General features: G+C 42.8%; 1 pseudogene across 1 annotated transcript; it reads left to right on the forward strand.

The window, feature by feature from the left end:
- The first annotated feature begins 13,419 nt into the window (after positions 1–13,419).
- On the forward strand, positions 13,420–15,446 carry LOC147607604 (uncharacterized; annotated as a pseudogene). Its single transcript, XR_015264747.1, has 2 exons — positions 13,420–13,628; positions 13,707–15,446. The product of XR_015264747.1 is annotated as an uncharacterized LOC147607604 (transcript).
- The last annotated feature ends 3,494 nt before the right edge of the window (positions 15,447–18,940 follow it).

The following is an 18,940-nucleotide window of genomic DNA, read 5'->3' on the forward strand; positions in this document are numbered from 1 at the left end:
TGGTGCACGAGTAAAAGCACTTGACCTTTCCTATGGAGAGCTTCCTTCATCATATTTTGAGGGTGAAGAGCTTGGTGAAGGTGAAGGAGACCTTCTTCTTTGTTAATGGAAATGGTTTCTTTCACTTCTTCAACTTTTGGATGAGAAGGCCCCATATCTAGAAGAAGAGCTTTGCCGTCTACTATGATTGTGGTTAGAAGAGTGATGGGAACGTTGCGAACTTGATTGAGATTGCTCCTCCCATTCCAAAGGCCCTCTAACATGCTCACTCCTTTATGGAGAATTGACTTCTCGAGGAGGAGAACTTGTTGTAAGAATCATGCCATGAGAAAACATCAAAGCTTGAATTGTGCACCTTAAAGATGGATTATGTTGTGCATCAGCTTTGTACTAGATGTCTTAAAGCATGGGTTCCTTGTGTTGAAGCTTCATCTTCCTTAAAGTTTACTTGGTGCCAACTATGTTCATTGTGTGGAATAGAAGACATGATTCCTTCACAAAAATCACTACCTTTTATGTGAATGCTTAGATTGTAGCTTAATTAAAAGTACTAGTTTTAATTAAAGCAACACCTACAAAGCTCTGATACCAATGAAATCAAGTTGCATTAAGCTCTTTTAGGGCAAATAATAAGTATTTTCGCTTAGCTCTTTTAGCAACTAGCCTTAATGACACTTACAAGTTCCTTATAGTTAATGCCCTAGTAGTGATAGCATGTGATGAGAACAAAATAGCGGCTAATGCATTCATTTAGCAACTCACACACATATACAATTAGCATATGCATAACAAGCACATTAAAGCAAGATCTTGACACAATCAACACAAGATTGAGGGTTGGATTTCTTGAGGCCGACCCCCCCTCGAAAGACTTTATATTAATCTTTGCTCTTGAACTCTTTACAAAAAGAGAGTAGCTTGAATTAATACATCATTAGGACCATGAAGGCTAGGATCTCCATAACCTATGAGCTTGTTGGCTTGCTTCTCCCTTGCACTACATTGTCCTCTTCTCAAAGCCTCAATGGCTATTCAAGCCAAGAGTACTTGCGGAGAAAAGGAGAGATTTGAAGAGGATTAGGGAAGGAGCTTAAGATGAAAGTGCTCCATAGCCTAAGTATCATACTTAGCTACCAAATGGTGGTACATAATCTTAAGCATATAGCTTACATATGAGTGCTTGACCTCGAAAAGAGACGTAAGGGTGTAAGAAGAGAGAGAGAGAGAGAGAGAGAGAGAGAGAGAGAGAGAGAGAGAGAGAGAGAGAGGGAGGGAGGGAGGCAGGAAGGGAGGGCCGGAGAGAGAGTTAATTAGCCATGGAGGAGATGGAGGAAGGTGGCATGATTGGAGATCATGAAGCAAAGAGAGAGAGAGAGAGAGAGAGAGAGAGAGAGAGAGAGAGAGGGAGAGATAGAGAGAGAGAGGGGGGGAGGAAGATACCTGGTCACAAACAAGAGTAGCTTTTTACTCTTTTTTTTGAAGTGCACATGCAGGATGCACGACATTTTCTCATAGTGCATGTGTGCAAGCCTTCATGACGATATGCTCGGTGAGAGAGGAGAGAGAATAGAGACCAAAGGTATCTCTCTTATAGCCAAGGCATAGCACTTTTATAATAAAACTTCTATTTTAACCCTAACGTCGCAAGCCCTTCATGTTGCAGATCTTGCTTAACCAAGGTTTCCCAAGTATTTTGCGCCGATGAGCACTTGTTGATCCCTTGAAATTAGCTCGTAACCAAGGTTTTCCATGGCACTAGGCCCCGTTCCATCACCAATTGATCCCTTGTATTCGTGGGTTGTGGAGGTCTTCCATGGCGTATGGGCGGCTCACTTGTGACCTTTATGTCGAAGAAGAGCCATTGAGCACAGTAGGCTTCAGTTCCAAGCTTGCTTTGCTTGGTTTTTGGAATTCACTTAGCCAAAGCATCTTCCTTCAACTTTGCATTGCCAACTGTTTGCGTCCACCTTGATTTTTTGGCGAGCTCTAGGTTGTGAAGCTCATGAAGGGTAGTCTTCGACCTTCCACAAATGGTTCTTGGACGGCTATTCCAATTGCCCCTTGGAGAGGAGTCTTTGATCGCTGGAGAGGAGTCTTTGATCGCTTCATCTTGGGGTCCCTTGTTGTCCCTTGATGTGGGCTGATTGATGTGGGCTGATTAGGGTTATCCTCAGTGGGGCCTCCAAACATCCCTTGCGAGGCTACCTAGAGGGGAAGTTGCTTGCATTGTAGTGGCCTTTGCCATGGCCACATTGCCTTGCGTTGCCTTGCCCCTTCTCTTTGTGACCTCTTTAGGGCCACCTGGGTGCATGGTCCACCACATCAAACCTTGTCCCCGGCTTCGCTTTGGTGTTGCTTGCCTTCTTCAAAGGGGGACTCTCCCTATGTGGCCCAAGCCCAAGCCTTCTTTTGGGGGACATCCAGTCTTGCTTCGCTTCTTGCGTGGTCCACCTCATTGCTCGAGGTCCCCGGCTTCGCTTCATGCACGGTCCACCTCATTGCACGAGGTCCCTAGCTTTGCTTAAAGCACGGTCCACCCCGTCGCATGGTGTCCCTGGCTTTGCTTATTGGGACATCCCCTTGAAGGGGTAAACGGATTGGTAACCCGGTCCGAGTCTCAAGTGCTACTTCCCTCAAATGGATTGATGACCCAGTCTGAGCCCTGGGGTGTTGCTTCCTCAGATGGATTGGTAACCCATTATGAATCTCGGGTGTTGCTTCCCTCAAACGGATTGTTATCCCAGTGTAGTCTTGGGGTGTTGCTTCCATGCTAAGGCTTGATTGTGTCTACCTAGCCAGACTTATTGACATGGAAATGATAGGCTTATTTAGCCTCGCCCTATCACGAGGTAAGACCACCAATGCACCTTTAGAAGTTGCTTGTGAGGATCGTACATGTTGCTCTTTGCTTGGAGTGGATTTGGCCTCCCTAGGCCGTATCTTCATGCAGGCTCTCCATGTCCCGCAATCTTCATCCTTTGAGTACTTGCCGTCTTGCGTCACATCTTGAGTGGGGGTCTTGCCAATCTTCCAGGATTACCCATGTCATTGTTGCCAGGCTAGGCTTCAGCCATTTGCATCCACCTGTCTGCTACACAAGGTCCCTTCCCAAGGGGGTGAGGTGCTGCCTCTTCCTCCACGCTGATCTTAAAGCATGGCCCTACCCTAGCCGGGGCTCCTTGTCGCTCGCTTGGTGACCTCCCAAGGCCACTTGTAGAAGAGTATTGTCTCTCTGGGACAGTGAAGAAGTCTTGGCTCAGCCTCGGTCCTAACAATTGAGACTAGCCTCCATCTTCTTAGCATAACTGGTTGGCGGCTGGCTTCCACATGTTGTCTTACTTCAAGTCACCATTGTCCAAGGTTGCATCCCATTCCACACCCTGGATATTCTTATCATGACTTACCCATCCCCTTCTAGGCAGTATAAGCTCACATGGCTTCATTGGGTCCTTTTCTTGAGATACACTATCTGCATGGTACACCCTCTTCTGTTGCCTTCCAAGATAGAGATAGTCTTTACACTAACAGGCTCACAACAACTCGAGGGGACTACTCTCTCGGCATGCCGTCCCTCTAGGGCATGAACTCATGTTCCGTGGAGTAGTGTGTCCTCGCCATCACTCTCGCATGGAGCAACTGCGAATCGTGTCAGTACAGTGGCCTATGCGGCAACGCATATACAATGTCAATACCGTAGGGGACCCATAGCTATGGATAGTCGGAGGCCATGCTAGATTGTTAGTCTAGCTAAATCCAACAGGCCAAACGCAATGAGATCATACATACGAGCTCACGCACGAACCTATGGACAATAATCAATGATATGCTAATGAGAGAGAGTCCAAATCAACATTTTATGACAAATCATGAATACCTAAGCTACCAGGACTCCATCCATGCCTTTAGAATCACCAGATGCGAAGAAATCCTAATTCAGGTGCATGACGCAGGTAGAAAGTACGAATGTAGATCTACAAGGATCCGGCACACTAAATCATGATCCCTATGCACACACTAGTGTCCTAAGGTGTAAGGAAGCTATCCTTAAGAGTTGGTCCAAATCCGACAGCGTTTCAGTACCAAAACACACACGTGACACAATCGCATATCACACGAAAATGTGTCAATAAAATGATGATTTGATCTATAGGCTCATTCTACTAGTCGTAAGGATCCCATATATGGTCTTATGTCGGAAAATGGTGTTTTCTACTAGCGGCTATGGCCACGAATAGTTCGCACGCACGCACGACAACTACGATACACACATGTACTCAAACGATGCATGAAGCACATCAAGATCAAGCAAACACATTAGAGAACATATACATGAAAGCTCAATGAAAGCTACTCACTCGTTTGTGCGTAGGATGTGCTAGAAAATCACCGCAAACTTTTGACAAGCTCAACTCTTCTATTCTCCTCAAAACTTGTACAAGAGAATGATCCTTTGAAATTCCAAAGTGCCGGTATATATACCCAGCAATGTTGCCTCCAAGTATATAATCTCTACACTATCAGAGGCTCCTAGTAAGACGATTTTCGCCGACACATTTGGCTTTGTAGAACTTGGCGAAACATCTTTCCCCCACCTAATTCGGTGTCCGTCCCCTCGGACATTGTAGTAGTGCCCTTGGTCTTCAAAACTATGGGTAGCGGTCTTCAAAAAGGTTTTCATCTGAAAGGACCGCAGGAGAGGGCGTAGCTGGTGGCTTTGCGAACCTCCTCTTGGCGTATAGATTCTTCGTGTTGGCATATCGCCTAATGAATGGGGTCGCTTTCCTCAGCATCTTTGTATGCCACATATCTGAGTGTTGGATTCTTTGCATTTGGCCCAAAAATAGCAAGACCCGACTCTATAAAGCCTGTAATAAACATTTCTTCAAAGGTCTGCATATAATATGATGGCAAAAGTTGGCACCTGGCATAGAACCCCATGATTTGCATGCAGTTAGGACCCTTATTTAGATCGAATGATAATGCTTGTTTACCTTCGAGCATATGCTCCCAGGGCCTATTATAGGGTAACTTAATAAAAGTTTCTACACATAGTATAAGTAAATGAGCTATTTTAACTAGCATCCGACACCAGGATAAATCTGGTACCCCTTCGTATATTTTAATTGCATGCTTAAGTGAAGAAGTAAAATATTTATGGGAGCAAAACTTATCCGCACTAAGTAGCATAGGAAAATTTAAATAATCTGGATAATGCTTAACTACCCTATCATATTGCTCCCAAGTATATTTTCTCCTTACAGGGCAAAAAGTGGTATTTATGCAGCAGTGAATGACGAGGTGCGTTAGCGTGCATATGCTTTTGAATCTAAAATATCCTCCATAGAGGTTGATTTGCCATTGGCGCTAATCCATTGATCTCATCTTCAATGAGGGGCAGGTAGCCACCCATTTCCTCCATCGGGCATTTAGGCATTAGATCTTTCATGTGCATATCATGTTCCAATTTCAGAAGTGTTAGTGGGAGAGCCGAATGTCGGTGAGCGGCGTAAAGTTGCTCCACCTTGTCAAATTTTGCACTTGCCATCTCCACTATTTGAAGCTCCCATTTGATGTCCTCTTGCTTCAAGGGATCCACTTCTTCCTCCAAGGCCTTCTTCAGTTTGGCGATGAGCCCTTGTGTGTAAGTGCGAGGTGGACTTGGCATGGGTTCATCTTCATGCTCTACAGAATAGGTGTCTCACAGAAAGTCTAAGGCCGCATGAGATGATTCTGGCTGTGTTGGCGCAGGATAGAGCTCCTCTTCCTCTTGTCTGGTGGGCAGTGGCGCATGTGATGCTTCTAGCATTTCAAAGCTTTGGGCCAGGACTGTCTCTTTATCTTTTAACTGCCTTTTAAGCTCTTCAATCTGCTTCCTTAAATGTTCATTTTCAATTTTGAGCGCTCTATTTTCTGAAGAAAATGGATGTCGTGGGCTGGCTGTGGTGACAATGGGTTGGAAAGTAATGCATGAGAGAAGCGTGCCAACAAGCTCATCGGTTATGGAGATCCTAGTCTCCATGGTCCTAATGATGTATTAATTCAAGCTACTCTCTTTTTGTAAAGAGTTCAAGAGCAAAGATTAATATAAAACCTTTCGAGGGGCCTTAAGAAATCTGACCGCCATCAAGATTGTGTAAACATCTTTCCTTATTGTGCTTTTTGATATGCATACTAATTGAATATGTGTGGGGGTTGCCAAATGAATGCATTGATTACTATGTCATTCTTATCACATGTTACCATTACTAAGGGCATTAATTACCTAGGAAAGTCTACGTGTCATTAAGAGTAGTTGCTAAAAGATATAAGAGTAAATACTTGTTATTTGCCTAAAAAGAGCATAATGCAATTTGATTTCATTGGTAACAGAGCGTTGTAGGTGTTGCTTCAATTAAAACTTGAACTTCTAATGAAGCAATGGTCTAAGTACTTACATAAACGGTACTGATTTTTGTAAAGGAATCATGTCTCCTATTCCACATAATGAACGTAGTTGGCACCAAGTAAACTGAAAGGAAGATGAAGCATCAACAAAAGGAACCCATGCTCTAACAAATCTAGTACAAATCTTGCATGATGCACAACATATTCTATCTTTAAGGCCCATGGTTCAAGCTTTGATGTTTGCTCATGGCATGGTTCTTACAACAAGGTCTCCACCTTGAGAAGTCAATTCTCCACAAGGGAGTGAGCATGCTAGAAGGACTTTGGAGAAGGGGAGTGGAAATCACCATCAAGCGCTCCTCAAGAATGACGTTCCCATCGCTCTCCTAACTGCACTCATAGAAGGCAAAGATCTCCTTCAAGTGGTCCTCATCCAAAAGTGGAAGAAGTGAAAGAATCCGTTTTCATCAAAAAACGAAGAAGAAGTTCTCCTTCACCTTCCAAGACCTTCACCCCCAAAAAATGATGAAAAAAGCTTTCCAAAAGAAAGGTCAAGCGCTCTTAGTCGCGTAGCACCATGAAGGTGCAAAAGGACCTAGTATGCTTGGAAGAGAGCTCGTAAGCTTCAAAAGTTCAAAGAGGGTGGAAAGAGTATGACTTTTCTTACATTTGATGGTACGTATGTTAATATGGATAAAGTGCTAAACTTTATTATCAATTTGATGTTGCGTTTGGTGGGGAGCACATTACTGAATGATCAAAGCTATGCCATATAGCTATGTACATGAAAAGGTCCTGCCAATGGTGGGCAAGTCTCTGCTCTCAAGGATTGAGGCCCAAGACTTGAAGAGCATGTAGGGTTGCTATCACATGGAGCAATTCCTACCTGATCAAGCCAAGGATGATGTGCTCACGGTATGGTGTGCTCTCAAGCTCAAAAAGTGAAGGGGGCATGGTGCGGATGGGTGTGTGTGTGTGTGTGTGTGTGTATGCAAGCATGAGAGTGTGTGTGTGTGGGAGATGGAGAAGCAGCACACAGGAGATATGGGTTAGTGGAGTAGAAAGTGAGGAGCTCCCATTACCAAAGAACCATTACCAAACACTGTAGTGTAACCCAGTTGATCTACCTGTCCTACAGAAATCAAGTTCTTCGTGATCTGTCTGACATCCTGTAATACAAAGGTAGTACCATTTTACATCTGAAGCTTCACATCACCAATGCCAATGACCTCAAGCTCATAGGAATCACCGAGCTTGACTATACCCTCTATGGGTGTATAAGAGGAAAACCACTCTCAATGTGATGTGACGTGAAAACTCGCGCCAGAATCTATGATCCAATTCTGCGCATAACCCTCATTCTTTGCAATCAAAGCATCTGGAGTGAGATCTGCAATGAAAATAAGAACATTTGAAAGAACTGCTGTCACCTCTGCATGAATCGCTACTGGTTTGGGAGAATCAACCACGTTGATCTCCTGAATCTTTACAGTACTCTTGCCTTTGTCAGACTCTTTTTGCATGCTTTGTTTTTCCCTTAGGAAAATGTGACAATCCTTTTTATAATAGCCCTTCTTATGGCAATGGTAACACTCAATATTTCTGGCACTGCGCTCTCTGCTAGATTTCCTATCCTCTGCTCTGACTACGAGCATTCCGCTCTCTACTCTTGCTTCTGTTCTTGGACTCATCACAGGACCTCTTTGCTTCTGTGAACTGCTAGCCATATATGCATCCCCATGACTAGCACTATCAAGAGATTTACGCCAAATCTCTTCAATAAGCAATGCATTTGTGATGTCATTGAACACTAACTTGCCATTCGGAGCTGAATTGCTAATGGGCTGTGCAAAAGATGTCCCATGAACTGGGTAGAGAGCATAACAAGAAAATAGACTTTAGTTCGTCATCAAACTCACTAAAGCCTTGAGCCGTCAACTGACTGAAAAGTGATTTGAACTCATTTAAGTGTCCATAAACTGTGCTACCTTCTTTCATCTTGAGTTTCATAAGTTTCTTTATGAGAAACACTTTTTTAGATGCACTTTTCTCTCCCATGCTGAACATAAGCTATCCCATAGATCCTTGGCTGTTGTCTTCCCAATGATGGTGAAGAACACTGACTCGGCTAGATGTAAACGTATCGTAGCCATGGCTTTTGCATCCAGAAGCTCCCACTGAGCCTGTGTATAGCCATCACCCTCTACACGCTCTTTCAACGGTTGTGATAGACCTTTGTTGGTCAAGATATCCTTCATGCGCTCTTTCCAGATGGTAAAGTTGCTACCATTGAACTTGCATATGAAATATTCTTCATTCTCTGAACAGGAAGCCATCACTGACAAGAGGGTTTTAGAGGTGCCAAACTATAGCGATAAGCTACAAAAATTCGAGCAGAGTCTCCTTTGTATCGGGAGTAGAATCTCAACCAAAATAGAGCTCAAAAGTGCCAACAATATAATGTCTCGGCTCGTGGGAAAAATCCGGCAGAGTCTCCTTTGTACGATGGCAATATGAACCAATGATACTGAGAGGGAAAACCAATGCCAAAAGGCCAACAAGATGTAAGAAATGACAAAGCAAGTGACAGCATAACGGCATACAAACGGTATGTGTGAACCAATAAACTGATCACAAAGTATACCAAACACATAGAAATGCCAATGCCAAAAGGCTAGCTGACTAGCAAGACCAAATGCATGTCAACAAGAATTGTCTGCAAATAGAATCTGACCACATAACCACATGTGACCCTAAGCTAGAGGGGGATGTCGATGGCATGCTCCAAACACCTGTATCACCGAACGGATCTCGACATCTGAGAATCTGCCAGCTCAATAAAACCTCACTCGACCCTCACAAAAGAGCTGCGCGACTGTCGACCAAATACATCTCCACATAAGACGTACATAGTGCTATCCACAATGCCAATAGAGCTAGTGCTCAGCTCACATATACGAATGGCAAAGCCCGAGATAAAGGTCAACAAAACAATGCCAAATAAGGCACAAAAGCAGCCAGCATAAATGTCAAGTGAATGTGTCGAAAACTAGAATGCATCAACAATATCAATGTGTTAGAATCAAAGCGCATAAGGCATGGCAGAATCCACGTGCATAATGCCGCATGGGATGCGCATAAAATATGGGCAAATAAACTCTCACCTGTAACCTGCTACTCGTGGGATAGCACCTCCTCTCAAAGATGTTGCTAATGGCTCACAAAAAGCTCAAGATCAACCACAAAACATATGTAGAGTGACATGCTCTATAGCCATGCTACGCATGCCCCATGGCTTCCTACGCTGTCCACGGCGCTCACGGCGCTCCTCACGGCTATCTCACGGTGCTCACGGCTGGTGTGTGTAGAGAGCACAAGAAGCTCTCAGCTTCTTCTCCTGCTGTCCTAGCTACTACCACCTATGTATATCGGCAATCAACTAGGCTGTCCACACATGCATACGTCCACTCTAAATTGGCTAGAAATTCAGCTCTCCAAAACTCTCCATCACCTTGATCTGAAGCCCTGATTTAAGCATGGAACATGTACCTATGAAAATTCAAAATACACAGAGCTATTGCAAAAAATTATGTGATCAATATTAGGTCAAACAGACATTGCCATTGCATTGGGAACATGCCAAAATCCTAGAAAAGAGTCCTGGGTTGTGCAGATCTAAGTTGTATGAGGAAATTATGGCCAAAAAAGTGATTTTCAGGTGAAAAAATGCACTTGCTGCAAAAACCTGTTTCTGCAAAACCTCCTACTATGTGGTGTGTCTGGGCTAATCTATGGACACAAGGGGCTCACAATAAACTCTTCTTGCAAGCCTCTACAAGCTGGGCCGCAAGCTCTCCAATCTGTGCTCTGATCTGTGACCTTTTTGCCATAGCCGAGAGCTCCCGCGAAGCTTCTGCTTCTGCGGGCAGATCTGTGCTCTGATACCAGTTGAAGGGGGTGCGGTGCGGCGGATGCATGTGTGTGTGTGTGTGTGTGTGTGTATGCAAGCACAAGAGTGTGTGTGTGTGGGAGATGGTGAAGCATCACATAGGAGATATGGGTTAGTGGAGTAGAAAGTGAGGAGCTCTCAACTTATCCACACTTTCTCTCCCTATATATTAATATAAGGAGTGTATCTACACCCCAACAAAAGGGAGAGACTATGCAAGATTATGTATCTTGCTTGATACATATATCTCCTTTGATCAATCTAATCTACATGTCCAAGGCTATGTTGATCAAGAGGAGCTTTATGTATCTTGTTTGTAGTAAGAACCATGCCATGCGCAAACATTAAGGCTTGGACCGTGGGCCTAAAGAAAGGATTATGCTGTGCATCATGCAAACTTTGAATTGAATTCCTTAATGCATGAGTTCCTTGAGCCGAAGCTTCATCTTCTTTGAAATTTACTTGATGCCCATTAGGCTCATTGTGTGGGATGAAAGACATGATTCCTTCACAATGCTTACTACCTTTTTATAAGAGTGCTTGGATAGTAGCTTTATAAGAAATGCTAGTTTTAATTAAGCTATACCTACAATGCTCTGATACCAATGTAACTAGCCTTACTTTAAGCTTCTTAAATAGCAAATATCAATTATTCACTTAAGCTCTTTTAGTACTAGTTGCCTTTTAATTCCCACCCTTAGTAGTGATGGCTTGTGAAAGAAACAACATAGTAGCTTATGCATTCACAAAACTAATTCACATATGCATTCATTTGGCTACTCACACACACATGCAACAAGTAAACTATGCAAAACAAGCATGCAAAAATAAAGAACTTGAAACAAACAACAAATTGAGGGTCGGATTTCTTGAGGCTGACCCCCCCTCAAAAGGCTTTTGTATTAATTCTTTGCTCTTGAACTCTTACAAAGAGAAAGCTTGGAGGCTAGGATCTCCATAACCCTTGAGCTCTTGGACTTGCTTGGGACCTTAAGCTATGTTGTCCTCTTCTCAAAGCCTCAATGGCTACTCAAGCCAAGAGTACTTGCAGAGAAAAGGAGAGTCTTGATGAGGATTTGGTTGGGAGCATGAGCTGGAAGTGCTCCATAGCCTATGTACTTAACTACCAAGGGTATTACATAAGCATAAGCTTTAGCTAGAATAGGAGTGCTTGAGCTTGAAGAGCTTGTTGAGAGCTTTCACTTGTGCTTTTCCACACTCAATTAGCCTTTAAAATGAGCAAGATACCCCCTTTAAAGAACTCGAGTTGAGGAGGTTAAGCTGGGATGCCAAATATAGCATCCACATGGCCTAGAGAGAGGACGGCCTTCAACAATCTCAAATGGAGACTTCCCTGTAGAGGTATGCACCATGTTATTATATGCAAACTCTACCAAAGGTAGTATTTCTCCCATTGTTTACTTTGATCTTTCTCCCCAACATAGGATAATGGAATTCACAATCTCTGTTTGCCCATCTGTTTGAGGGTGATAGGCTGATGAGAAATTGAGTTTAGTGCCCAATTTTCAAATAGCCCCCTCCAAAAGAGACTTGTCATTCTTGGGTCTCTTATGTAATTGCATCTCATCAAATAATATAATGTAAGTATGAGGATTGACCAACATCTATATATTGTATGTATGCAGGCAAGTGAAATCTATAATTCCGTGCACTTTGTGGACTATGACAATGTTAATATCATAAGCCTCTTTCCAATAAGGTGAAATGCCCAAAGCTTCTTATACTTAGGTTGGTTTCACACTAGGGTTAATGTTAAATGATCATTGTTACTGCCTTTTTATGCATTTTTGATTAAGGGTCCAAAAGTTGACATCTAAAAAGCAAAACATATCCCAAATACATCAGTTCTTGGTCATTGAGCACTTACTAACAAGTGCCTACACCAGCGCGAGGTCTCTCTTGTATGGTTCCATTCTTGATGCAGTTTGGCACCTTTTGTCTTCATCTCTCCCCACCCTCCCTGAAACCAAGTTTACTATAGCTTCTTTATAGCAAATAACAAGTATTTACTCAAGCTCTTTTAGTATTGAGTTCCTTTTAATTTCCACCCTTAGTAGTGATAGCATGTGATAGGAATAACATAGTAGCTAATGCATTCACACAAACAACTCACATATGCATTCATTTGGCTACTCACACACACACCAACCACTAGCTCATGCATTCATTTAGATACTCACATATACACAAACAACTAGCATATGCAAAATAAGCATGCAAATCAAGAACTTAACACAAATAAGCAAGATTGAGGGCCGAAATTCTTGAGGCCGACCCCCCCCCCCCCCTCGAAAGGCTTTGTATTAATTCTTTGCTCTTGAACTCTTACAAAAAGAGAGAAGCTTAAATTAATACATCTCTTGGACCATGGAGGCTAGGATCTCCATAACCCTTGAGCTTTTGGGCTTGCTTAGGACATGCGTGACGATATGCTCGGTGAGAGAGGAGAGAGATGCCATCTACTGTTCCACAAACATTAGGAAACACAGTCATCTACTGCTCCACAAACATTAGGAAACACAGTCATGGCATTGAATTCATTAATTATGTTACCGAGCGTATCACCTTCAAGTATAGAGATGTTGAAGTGCACATGCGGGATGCCCAGGCCTTCTATCCATTTTCTCACATGCTCGGTGAGAGAGGAGAGAGAATAGAGCCCCATGGTATCTATCTTATAACCAAGGGCCAAGGCAGAGCACTCTTATAATAAAACTTCTACCCTAACCCTACCCGCCACAAGCCACAGCGATGGTGAGAGAAATCGCGCTACACCCGGCGAGCGAGATGGCCACAGATCCAGACATGCTTGACAGGAGGGAAGTGGCAGACAATCTTGAGAAGGGCTTAAAGGTTTGGCTGATGGATGCGCTTTCTGTGGAGTATGTGTATGTGGAACCATTCGAGGCATGGTGTCCAATTGCATTCGGGGATTGGTGTCCAATTGCAGTTTTAAATAGTGTACGTCCGTGCACGCTCGCTTATTTGACGAACCAGGAGGTATGTATGGTGGCACCTCCTGGTTCGTCAAATAAGCGAGCGTGCACGACGTCGGGCAACCGACGTACACTATTGAATTCCCATCCTTTCACATACACATACTCCACAGAAAGCGCATCCATCAGCTGTTATCTTGCTTCATTCTCTATGTATGGTGTCTGTGTCTGTGAGTAGGGCTTTGGAGATTGGAACTCAACTGTTATCTTGCTTCATTCTCTATTTTCAGGCCCACCCAAAAAGCAGCGGATGCAACCAGCTGCTTCAGATGCCAGAGGTAAGCCGACTGACTGGAGGTAGGCAAAGATTTCTGACCCCTGCTCTCTGATTTTTTCTCTTTTTCATGCTCTTTCAGAAAGGGCGTTTAAGCTGGAATACCAGAACTCGGACAATGTCTCCACTATGTATCGAGCTTTGACATGCATAATGCAAAAGGGTGGCTATGCTCCGAGTGCTCCCAAGAGCTCTTGGATTGCAAAGTGGTTCTGTGAGCAAGCTATGAAGCATCTTGGCAGCGATGAGAGCCTACAAGGGCAACTAGCGTGCATGAATTTTACTTTGGCTTACTTCATCGCATGCATTCGTATGCTGGCAAACAGAGTCAAGAATAGTGGTTGGAGTCATGAACAATTTCTGATAGAGACAATGGAAGGCTCCATGTATTGGAAGGACGTGCAAGAGGAGACCAACAAACTTCTAGAGGAAAACTTCGCCAAAGGTGGTTTGACACAAATTCAGGGTAGCAAGCAGCTTACGTGGACTGTCTGGGAAAGGGAGACTAGGGTGATATTTGAAAATTTACGGCCTAAGGATATTATGATAGAGCATGATCGAAAGTTGGAGATTTTATTTGTGTTTGATGAAGCTAGGCATCTGGTGAGGAATGATAATCACTTGAACTGCTTCCTTCCAATTAGGAGAGCCACCCGTGCAGCCAGTGGAAGCGGGGTTCTAGTGCTGTTTATGGACACATCCTCCGAGATGCCCCGGATTGGGCTGACCCTTCAGACCGAGTAGCTGCTTGTGATGTCATGCTAGCACCTCCAATCTGGGGGACATTCTCAGCAGACATCTCAGAAAAGGATTCACTGCAGCTCTTTTCCACCAAAACTCTCAACAACATTGCTAATCCCCATTGGGCTGTGAGATATGGCAGGCCATTGTGGTGGGCTACTTTCAAGTCTTATTTGCCTGATTTACCTGAAGGGGAGGAGTACACACAAGGAGGGAAGCAAGTTGCCTTCAATGAAACGTACAGCCTTGCTAAAGATAAGCTGTTGGGAGGGCCTGCTAAATGGTATGAATACATCATTAAAAGGAAGGACCTCCCAGAAGAGGCAGCATTGAGTTTGTTAGGAGCTACCATTGGGCTTGATGTCGATCCCCGTTCTAAACTCGCGTCAGAACTGGTGGCGAATCATCTTCTGTCAGTTCTTTCTGTTTCACCAACTCGTGAACTGGTGGTATGGACAGTGTGGAGCTCTGAGCCACTTGTATCGATGGCTGCAGCAGAGGCCAGTAGAATTCTGAATAGATCAGGAAGGAGTCGGGAACTTTATGGGTCACTAGTGAGCGCGCTTGCAGGTGGATGGATTGACAGGGGATTTACAGGGGAGCTGGTAGCTAAGATCATACTTCTACATGCCAAAGATGACGGAGAGCAAACACAGCCTGGCCTCTACACTGTGGATGATTTCTGCAAGCACTTGGTTGGAAAGTCGTTGTTGGAGTTGATTGGGAGAGCATTGACTGACGCGGAAAAGATGTTAGCCAATGCCCGGTTGCATTTCAACTCTTTTCGAAGGATTTACAAGAAGCCCTCTGATATGACATTTGATGACTTTTTGAAGTGTGCTGAGCGAGGCAATGTGCTGCGGGTGCATGGGGGGTTGATCTGCTCATCTTTGCCTTTACTGGTGGAGATGATGATGAGTTGACAGTGGACAATATAACGGTTAAGGGAAAAAGAGGATGCTACAAATGTAACTGCTGCCAAGGCTTCTCCTCATTATGCAAGGAGATTGAAGGAGATCAAGGGGAAAAGAAGGGACCAGCTGTTCAGGCATGGAAAGCTTGGCTCAAAGTGAGAGGTGAAAATCTGCAAGCTGTCCTTGTCGTAAAGGGCTTGGAGGCTTTTGTGCTGGATGAAGGCCTGAAGGAGCAGCTGAAACTAATTGTGAAGACTTCAAGATCTCCGTTTTTCACGGATGATCGTAATGATCTTCACAAGGAGTTACTGGAGCTCCAAAAGCCCGGCCTGCAAGAGATGTTCAAAATTGAGAATTTTTGGGACTTTTGAGTAAGGGACCGCAAAGAGGTAAATCCATTCAGCAGGTGACTTCCATTTTGACCTTTGCATCTCTCTGATGACACCAATTGCATGATATGTTTTAAGCGATCGTACACTGAGCTGCTTTGAATGGATGTAGTGGAAAAGTTATATTTCCCAATCCAACCACCTTCAATTGCTGTAGCTTCAAAGCTTGTGGGAGCATGGGAGTAGTCAACAGGAGGTGGGGCAAGATTGCTACATGGGGTTATTCGAAAACGATATTGCACTCCAAAATGTTTGGTGGACATTGGATGTGTAAATGTGAGGTGGTGTTCTTGAAGATGTTTGGTGGATATCTAAATGCGAGGTGTCGTGTTTTTGGTGTCTTGGTCTTGTTCTATTTACTTGTTCTATTTGTAGACATGCCCAGTAAAGCTGGGGTAAGTAAGCAAGGGAAAAATAGACATTGAAAAATAATTTTGCAGACATTGAGAATAAATTCAAGATGGTGTTGTTATGCAAGAATGATGTTGTATGGGGTTGCTTAGGATTGATATTGTGCTTAGTGCTACTCTATTGGATTGTTATTTTAAGTGGGTTGCACTTTTTAAAGCACAAGTGCTTGAGAAGCTCCCTCTTGGGATGTTACCCCTTGAATTCATTGATTGCATGCAGAGCTGATGTAAAAGCACGTTGCTTCGGATGAAAGTGCAAAGGCACAATGAACTTTGCCAAAGCTTGTTGACAGCATAGGAGCAACTAACAAGGTGGGACGAATTGATAATTGAAGTAGACATGGTTGAAAATGCCAATGTTCTTACAAAAGCACGATGAGTTATTTGCTGTGTACAGAATACACCCAATGGGATCACAACGGCATCAAAGTAAGAAAGCATTGGATATGAGATCATTTCCCAAATGAAATTGCGTTTTTTCTTATTAGTCTGTAGTTTTGTCTACGTTGTTGGTTATTAAAACCTGGGTCAAGGTGAATATTTGGGAATGGGTTGATTATGTATGTAAAGACTCAGAAGCTTATGAATTTGAAAAAAATTGTGTGTTTGTGCAATGGGGTAAATACATACTCATCATTATGAAAAGAATTAGAAGCTTGTTATTTTCATGTGTAAGCAGGGCTGTTTTCTTACATCTTTGAATTATGAATTTGAAAAAAAATAGTTTTGTTTGGCAATAAGACATTTGAATTAAATTGAGAACATGGCTTGATCAAATAGGTAATTATAGAGAAACAAATTTTGCGCTAGACCTTATTTTTTGCATTGGTGGCCTACACACATCTGCCCCTTGGTCAATGCCCCTTGGTCAAACACATTTTCAATGCGACATTTTCTTTATTATTGCTCTAGAAGTAGTCTATTTTTGTCATCTTAATTGTTAGTGATAATAATTTTTACTACATGAATTGAAAATTCTAGCTTTTTCAATGGTTCTAATAAATAAAACTACTTTTTGATGGCACCAAAGGACAACAATAAAACAACTTTTGTGATAGAATGTGCAAAATTTACAAGTAATGTCATGAAATTTGATTAACAGAATGCCCCTACTATATTTCAAACATGGGTCCGAGAAGTGTTTTCTCCTTTTCTCACAATGTTAATGAGAGTGTTTTGCACAACTTTAGTGGTCATTGCCTATATCCTAGAAGTATCCATGCAAATACAATGAGGGATGTACTCAAGAAGCCCATTCATCCCCAGGTCTCCACTTGCCCTACCAAAAGCCATGGTACCTCAAGAACCCTAGCCACACCATTGCCGCCACTTACAAGCGGCCATATATATGTGTGTGTGTGTGTGTGTCTCTCTCTCTCTCTCTCTCTCACACACACACACACACACACACACACACACACATATACACGTGTGTATGTGTACCTATATATATCTATATAAATATATTGTAATAGGTCTCTAGTAAATTTTTCCATAATTAAAGTTTCTTATTTGTGCATAGACTTAATGTTTGGAAATGGTTTTTAGATGATTTTAATCAAGTAGAGAAAGTTTGGTAGTAGTGTACTCTGTCGAGACTTCTGGGGGACGTTTCTGTGTGGTAATTTTAAGTATGTTAGAGTTAGAATTTGGAAAAGGTTTGTATGAGAGTTGTAGTTTTTAGGACTTCGAAAAAGTTTGGTTTTCTGAGTATTTTGAAATTCTCTCATCTTAGTGGCCGTCTGAGATGTTGAATGTTAGTGGTTGCTTAAAATGATGTGTTTTTACACTCTCTAGAATTTTTGATTTGCAAATTCATTTCCAAGAATTCTGGTCAGATTTTGACCAAAGAGCGTTTCACAAAGATTGTAGAGCTCAAGAAGAGAAACTTTTTAACATCTCATGAGCATGTCCAAATTCGTGTGACGGATGTGGAGCTACGAGCTCTACAAAAGTGGCATTTTTTTCAAGCGTGGAAAAAAAAGAGGTCACTTTCCATTTTCTCTTCGCACTAACTGTTTTCGTAGCCCTTTTGTATTTTTATTTTATTTTGCAGGTGATGTTTAAAAATGTCCAATTTAGGCAAAATGCTTTTTTTTAGAGGTCACACTTTTCTTAGAGGACGCTTTTTCAGAGTTACGCTTTGTCATCAAAATCTAATTTTGATGAGTTTTGTGCTTTATCAAGTCTTTTCTCTCTCTAAAAGTGGCCATTTGGGAAAGAAGAAGCACAAGAAAGCACATATTGTTGGACAACAAGGCATGTATAAAAGTGAATTCAAGGCTAGGGAAGTGCCAAAATGTGAATTCCACTTCACAAGTGCATGGTAAATTTTCCTAGGATCTCACCAGTATTTTATGGAGTATAAACAGGCCTCCGAAGGACTTAAAAATAACTAAAATACGACTTACGGGAGGTGGCAAAAGTGGGAGTGAGGACAAAGAATAATGAAAATGGGAATAAGGGCTTTTTTTTGGCCAATTTGGGACACTTTTAACCCAATTAGAGGGCAAGAACTAGGCGCCCTCCTCCTCCCATGACTTGCCCATGCTCCACCTCTGTTTAGCCACATGGATGGCTAAATTGGCATCACTTTCCACCTCATCAAGTCCTAAACTTCAAGGAGGTTTATCTATCACATTAAGAAGCTAATTAGAGGGATCAAGAGCTCAAGTGAAAGCTCTCACAAAGCTCTTCAAGCTCAAGCACTCATATGTAAGCTATATGGTTATGATTATGTACCACACCTTGGTAGCTAAGTACGATAGGCTATGAAGCACTTTCATCTCAATCTCCTTCCCTCCTCTTCAAAGCTCTCCTTTTTTTCACAAGTACTCTTATCTTGAATAGCCATTGAGGCTT

The sequence above is a fragment of the Cibotium barometz genome, chromosome 55 (assembly GCF_041138505.1).
Source record: "Cibotium barometz isolate CiBa-2024 chromosome 55, ASM4113850v1, whole genome shotgun sequence".
Taxonomy (NCBI): domain Eukaryota; kingdom Viridiplantae; phylum Streptophyta; class Polypodiopsida; order Cyatheales; family Cibotiaceae; genus Cibotium; species Cibotium barometz.